Here is an 8,259-nt window from a genome sequence, read left to right on the forward strand (position 1 = left end):
ACGCAGTACATATTGTATTAATAATAAAAGCAAAGAAAAATTCTAAAGCTTAAAAGTTTACAATTATTGTAAATATTTATAAAATATGCTAAATTATATGTAGTTTATACATTGTATGTGTTATATTAAATTGAGATGTCTGATATTTTTATATATAAAGAATATAGTTTAGATCTTAATTAATTAAGAGAGAATTATTACATGAACCATCGATACAAATTTATAATTCTATTCTGATCTATGCGATGCTTTATATAGGATTAGTTATCCTATTTTATACAATACAAATATAACTTGGAGTTTCATACTGAGCGCTACTGCCGATAAATGTTATTGCAATTTGAAAATTATATTAAATTATGTGCTCCATGATTAAATTTACAAATTCGACCAACCTTTAAAGTACAAATGCGTTATGATATTTGCGATTTATAAAGGCTAATTTGAATAATATTATAGTTTTAACGATCAATCTTTGAATTATTAATTTTACTCCACGGACATAATAATCAAATTTATTACATATTGAACATTCGTTAACAGAAAAGTATATATATATATATATATATATATATATATATATATATATATATACTCGTAGTATTATTACAACCAAATTCGTTGAGATAAAAACTGCGTTAACAAAACACAACAGTTTTGCAACTGTTACATGATTGTCTGCTAAGATAGAACCATTCCTCCCTAAAAATATAATCCAATCAGCTCGAAGAAAACTTCCAAAGTTGCAAAATAAACGTTTTGCTGAACACAGTCAATGTCAATGGGGAGGAAAATTGTGTTGAAATTCATGCGTCTTCTTAAAGTATTTTATTGATCGTAAGCCGTTTAATGTAGAACGATTTGATAAGTATTGCCGTCCATCTCGTTAAAACTATTTATAAATAAACTTTATTGCATAGATTGTATCATAGAAGATTTATTAATATACATAGAATATAAATATAATTTTGTACGTTTCAGAATAATATAATCTGTTAAGAATAGATTGTCAAAACTATGTGTATTAATCAAAATGATTATTAAACCGTCAAAAAATTACTATCAGTTCTAAAAGTAATTTATATTTATATTCCACATTTTGCTTTTGTGTATACGTTGTCTGATTTGATAAATTTTTTTTAAATGTCAATAAAAAATTTTAAAAATATACTTTCATTATATTATTATTATATTACAAATATTATTATATTACAAATATTTAATTACAAATAACGCATACTTTTTATGTTTTGCATGTAATGATTGTGGCACTCTAAAAGCTTTTTATTCAAATGATAATGCAAAATCAGAAATAAAGTTAATATAGATATCATATCATTCTCTACTCTCTAACCGATGCAGTTTACTGTTTTAATTTTAAATTCGAAAGCTTTTAGCCTACACCAAGCTATGAGATCTTTCCCATGAATGGGATCTTTCCCATGATGAATCTAATAATCTCTGCGTTCCAAATCGCCTAAAATGCACAAACTTTTTTTATGTTAAAGAGTAGACATTTAAACGCTCTATATTATATTCGCCGAATAAAGAATTAACCGACACATGATGCGCACATAAGTGTATCGATTTCAGAGCAGATATCGAAATTACATGCGCTACTTTAGGAAGACGCGCATTTAGCTCAGAATTTATTTAACACGCGGCGTCTATGAGCTACAAACACGAAGAACAATCTAAAACAAGCGAAACATTAGCATTGAATTCTTTACTAAATTGCATGGCCGTAGCAATTCACGTAAATCTAATCTGGCGGTATTCAAACATCTTACTTCGCTATCGCATTCAAATTGTATTTCCACCGAATGCAAATACGTCGAACGCAGAATGGGATAACATCCAACGAGTATGTTACTGTGCGCAAGTAGAATGATATCTTTGAACCGATATCATTTTCTATAATGAGAAACTTGTATACGTGACTCGGTATCTACGTTTCGCCTCAATCGACGGTTTCATGCGAAACCGCATATAAGCATATGAGATGATATTACGATATATACCTCTCCCAGCAGTTATTCTGCGTTATAGGATCACCGCGATATTCTTTCACAATACCAACCAATTGTAAAATATAATAGTATTAAGGTCGTTTCTCGACGAAATGTCCAACGATCTAAGCGGCATCACAGTACAATTTTTTTCCATTATCGATCGAAAGAGTGCTACGTCACAAAAATGATTTATTTTGATAATATACGGGTGCGTCACCAAAATCCGGACAAATCGAACAATTTCTTTAAACAAAATGTTTTTAATGAAAAATTAAATATTACAATAAATCCTTTTACATAGCACTTGGGGGATCCCTGCAAAGCACAATTATTCGATATATCCCCCATTAGCTTGAAAGACAGCTTCTATTCTCAATCTGAAGCGTTCACACGTTGTAATGTAGCGCTGTCCATGCCGATGAATGCTGCCTCGAAATAGTGATCCTTAATGACGTCACATTGGGATGCCGAGACTTGTTTGTGAGTCTTTCAACTACGCTCCACGTAACTTGAACTACGTAGTAGTTCAAAGGACTTTAAATCTGGGCTGTTAGAAGGCCAGAATTCCTTGGATCAAACATATCGACTGAGATTTTGAATCAAATGATTCGTATGAGCCGGTGCACCGTCCTGCTGAAAAACATATAGCCTTCCGGACGCCACGGTTTCCATCCACGACTTCACTACATCCATCAAAACGCGCAACGATTGCCCTGGGTCATCCGAAATCAGCCCTTTCAACGACTGCGGAGGTCCTCGCGATGCGTTCTCTTCCTCGCTGGCATACTGGAATCTTTGTCGTTAACAGTCTTAATTAACTGTTCTAGCAAATTTTCATCCACGATTATAAATATATTCATCTTAATTACGAGATTAAATAAAATAAAAAGTCGAGCACCCAAAATTGTCCTTCTGTTTCAAATGTTTAATGCAAAAAGACTTAATATAACTACTTTTAACATGCTTGGCTCGAGGAATGCGAGATATATTACTAAAAATTTCTTGTTTTCTACGTGTATCTTCAAACAGGCAAAAGCTTGAAATTCCACTATGAAATTTGTAAATGTCGCAAGATGAGCATTATATTACAAGAGCGACGACATTTAATTAAACGTTACGCGCAAAAAAGCACGTTAAATACAGTTATACAGTTAAATCATTCGTCGAGTTTATATCTTGGTGACGCAATTCTATGTTTAACTGATGGTTAATTGCCGGAGTAATAAGTCAATGTTATTAAAAAAAGAGAAGTTATTGAGTTTATTACAAATATGTAAATATTATATATTATATATTCAATTTTTTTATGTGAAATCATAAGTTATTGTTTGTTAGATATTAATTAAAAATTAGCATAAATTTAAACACATTTATACAAAAATTACATGTCAAAAGCACATTTATAAAATATTATATATACTATAGCAATTACGTTTAATTGTTTTATTTTTTCTTTTACAATACGAGATACGTTATTGAACAATTGTGCTGTAACCGAAATGCTTGGGCTCTTATTATGCTAATTGTGCATGTATACTAGAATTTTATTTATAGATTTATAAATGTTATTAGGAGAGAATTAAAGCAATTCGTAGCATAAGATTTAAAGCCGCGATTAATTAAACGAAAAGAAACCACCAATGCTCCTTTTTGTTTGCTATAATTTCCAAAAAAAATGTTACAATTTTCGAAAAAGACAGAAGAGTGACGGATCGGCGTCATTACGTTGTCAGTATTTATCTGCAACACGAGTTGTCCATACAAGGATGCAATTGCATGCATTGCTGCAAAAAACCAACATTTTGAACAGTATCTGCATTAAGCAAGTGACAACGTAAATAAATAAGTGTGAATGAATGTGTAATAAATAAATACAAAAATATCTTTAACGGACTTTTTTTCTAGTTCATCGATTCCCTATTGCCCTACTGAAAACTTCAAAAGTTTGGCCATTTAAATTCGTGATACTCTATATATACAATAAATTTTATATACAGGGTGTTAGTTAAATATGTTGCCATACTCATCAGAGCGATTCTTTAGTTTACTTCAAGTGAAAAAGTTCACATAAACATGTATCTTACAGTTTAATTTCTGAAATACAAGTAAATGTTCGCAAATGTTTGACGAAACGGTAAATTTGCTTTGGAGATATCTTCATAAATATGCCTTGCTTCACGTGAGTTAACCGTAAGCAACCGTAAACAATGTGACAAAGTCAAAATTATAAAATAGATTCTTCCTAGATTACCAGATTTAAATCCTTTGGATTATTTCCTTTGGGGGCATCTGAAATCAATGGTTTATATCACCCCAATTGAGTATGAGAATGATTTGAGGAATCGAATAATTGCTTCATGTGAGGCAATACGTAACACATCTGGTATCTTTGAGCGTGTAACATCAATCTGAGAAAAAGGCTCGATAGGTATATCATGGCGCAAGGAGGACATTTTTCAATTCATCTAATTGTTTTATTTCATCAGAAGAACTAAAGCCTGTTTTTGTTTTTCTGTTTTTCACTAGTCCAAGCTGTATTTCTTTCAAATAAACAGATTATTATTACACATTTAAATTTTTTTATTTCGGAAACTAAGCCGTTTAGAACATCTTTATGTGGATTTTTTATTTGAAATAAACCAAAGAATCGCTCTATTGAGTATGGCAACATACTTAACTAACACCTTGTATATGTATATATATGTATTTAGATTTTCTAAATACATAATATTTTTAAGATATATACATATATTAACCCTGTTATTATTTCTTTGATTTATGCTTAAATTCTAAACAAAATGTAAAGTTTATATAATTATTAATATATATTCTCGTAAGATTTATAAGAATTTTGAAGTGTTTATACCTTTATATAATATTTTTACAGACAGCTTTTTGCTAGCTATAGATTTACAAGAAATCGTAAATATTTACGAATAATCTTATGTCTTTCGATATATACGCATAAAATTAGAACTGATTATAAGTTTTTACGAATTTTACGAGAACAAGTTACGAGTCTTACGATTCTGCTTAGAATTGACTTATTAATTTCTTCTATGAATAAAAATAATTTTTATTTCAAATCCATTCTTTTATAATAAAATTATTGTATAAGATTGAATCTTTAAAAAATAAATTTTAAAAAAAATTGTTGCATTTAAAAATATATTGAATTGTTAGAAAATATATATTTAATAACTATATTTAATATATTTATATACAATATAAAGTATATTTAAATTGTTAAAAAATCTCGCGTCTAAATCTTCATGTGTAATGAGAAATAATCTTCTAAATCACATATCACATATCAGAGTCGTGACATATTTTTCAAAGAAAAGATAAGTTTCTTGGAATAAATGATAAGAATAACTGTGCGATAACATAAGTTCATATATACATAAGTTCAAGGTAATTATAATAAATAAATGGGTAGTGAAGAAAGAATATAAGAATATTCACGTAGCAGTCTTACGTTCAACCAGTGCAGTCGTTCTGTCATAATCATATCTATACAAGTTGTTAAATTGTTTTTATATTACGATATTACGATACAAAGCAAAGTTTAACATTTTTAAACATGATTATCAATCCACTTAATATTGTTAGACTTTTATTAGCATCTATAAGTTCAGTATATCTAACATCAGAGAAGCAGAAATAGAATTAAAAGACACATACAAAAATTATTGTTGGATAGCATTTTTCACTATAATGGGTTGGAAGTAATAGAAGATATCTATCTCGATTTTCAAGAATATAAACTTATAAATTATATAATTCTGAATTAAATAATTGAAGATGAAGAAGCATAGAATGAAGATAATTTAAATTCTCATCCTCAATGTTTAAATGATGACGCAGATTTTGACTTTCTTATAAAAGAGCTTCTGAGTATTGGCGAAATTGGAATATTAATGAAAAAAATAACAATAAAAGGAATCATCCGCAAAATCAGTGAAAAATAAATTTAGAAGAGTTTCATCTGGACGTCAATTAAAAAGATGGGAAGAACAATTACATTCAGATAGAAATTATATAGAAAAATTATCTTACATCTCCAAATTTACACATGATAAATTTACTACAGCTGTTGAATCAGGATTCATAATTCATGATATCGATTCTTACGTATGTCTTACGATTATTATTACGGAAAGTATGCGGCAGTCCTAAAGCCGGGAACACATAGAAAAACGTAAGGCCATAAGATGTAATCAGTAAGGAAATAACATTGAATTCATTACTGGCATTACCGTGATTGATCTCTACTGTGATTGGTCAATTCGCTTACTGCTTACGTGTTACGGTTCTTGTATATGCTAGGACTTAAATATACCTACCCATGTAGGAATAGCGTTACACGAAATGAAAGCGAAACCAATCACAAGTGTTTTACAACAACTGCAATTGGTACGGAACGCTTGTGATTGGTTTCGCTCTCGTTCCGCGTTACATGGGTAGGCATCCTAACGGAAATAGAAGTAGCAATAAACTTATCCATAAGGCGAATTTCAATCGGTTGAAATTCATCTATTGTGAGGTTATCGATAAGTTTACTGTAATTTTCATTTCTATTAGATTACATAGACCTAAAGCAATATTCTAATTGGCTCATCAGTTAAGTTTACGTCTTATGGCTCTTGCATACCAGCGCGACACGCGATATACGACACGCGACCAAGTTGTCTTCATTCGAGTGCATCTATGTATTATTTTATCCTTGTTGTTCACCGAATGTTAAACGAGGATAAATAATACATGGGTGCATCCGAATAAATTTCCGAATACAATCCAATAAGCATATATATAATTTTTCCAGTAGAGATTGTAAGATGTTTTGTTACATATATCAAATTTATAGTATTGGATCATCTAAAAAGTATCCGCGGTACTTTGTCACTAGATATATGACCATCAACATATATCTAGTGACAAAAAATCGCGGATACTTTTTAGATGACCCAATATAATGGATGGTCTGAGACACCCTATATATGTGTATTTAATTATTTATTTTGATGAATATTATATCAATTTAGTACATCATTCTTTGAATACATCGCTGAAATTAATATAATTTAATAAAAAGTTGCTAATTAGTACATGTATTAAGTGCATGATGTAAACTAAGCAAGTAACCTTAATGGCCCCACACATAGAACGCAGCAACGCTTTCCGAGCGACAGAAGTTATTGTAACCAAAGATTCTATGTTTTTAAGTCACGACTTCACCATGCTAAACTTTTAGAAATAATGTAATATTACTTCCACTGCGTTATAAAAGTTGGATTGAGTTTAACTTTTGTCGCGCAGTGAAAATTATATTGTATAACTATTACTTCCGAGCAAGCGAGACATTGATTGGCTATCGCGCCAATTTCTGCCGCGTTCCATGTGCAGGAGCCATAAGCCGATGAGCCAATCAGGATACTTTAGATTTACGTATTCTAATGGAAATAAAAATAATAGTAAACTTATCCGTAGAGCGAGTTTCAACCGGTTGAAATTCACTTTATTACGAGGTTATGGATAAGTATGTTATTTCCATTTCCATTAGATTACGTAGACCAAGCAATATCTTGATTAGCTCATCGGCTTAAGTTCACGTCTTAGGATGCTGTCCCATGAATGGAAATTTACAGCGGAACGGAACAGCGAGACCAATCACAATCGCAGAAAAGAAAGCAGAGTAATGATTGCAGATTTGTGATTGGTCGCACTGTTCCGTTCCGCTGTAAATTTCTACTCATGGGACGGCACCCTTATTGTTGGAATTTTGTGTACGGCAACTCTTAAGTCGGAATTAAACTATGCATTGAAAATTGAGATTGAAGATTGAAAGATTGAAATTTGACGAATCAAAACAATAGGAGCTAAAATTCTTTATCCTTATTGGTCAAATTTCAATCTTCAATCTTTAATCTCAATTTTCAATGCGTTATCTGATTCCAGTCTTAAGCCCGATGTCCACGAGATCTCGGACAGAGAAAAAATTAATAAATCACATTTGAATAATTTGATCACATGACCATTGGTTAATTCTTTCTTTCAATCTCGGACCGATTTCTAGCATCGTGGACATAAGGTTTTACAGAATTTTATGTGCGGCAGCCCTTATTGGTTTTGATGAGGAAAAACACAAAGGAGTTTAGTGATTTTTAGCGAAAAATATAAAGCTGTTTAGTGAAATTTTGATGACTCGAGTTGGCAACAATACTCGAGAATCTCTCTCAAGAATGGC

This window comes from Acromyrmex echinatior, chromosome 3 (genome assembly GCF_024713525.1).
Source record: "Acromyrmex echinatior isolate Ae372 chromosome 3, ASM2471352v2, whole genome shotgun sequence".
Taxonomy (NCBI): domain Eukaryota; kingdom Metazoa; phylum Arthropoda; class Insecta; order Hymenoptera; family Formicidae; genus Acromyrmex; species Acromyrmex echinatior.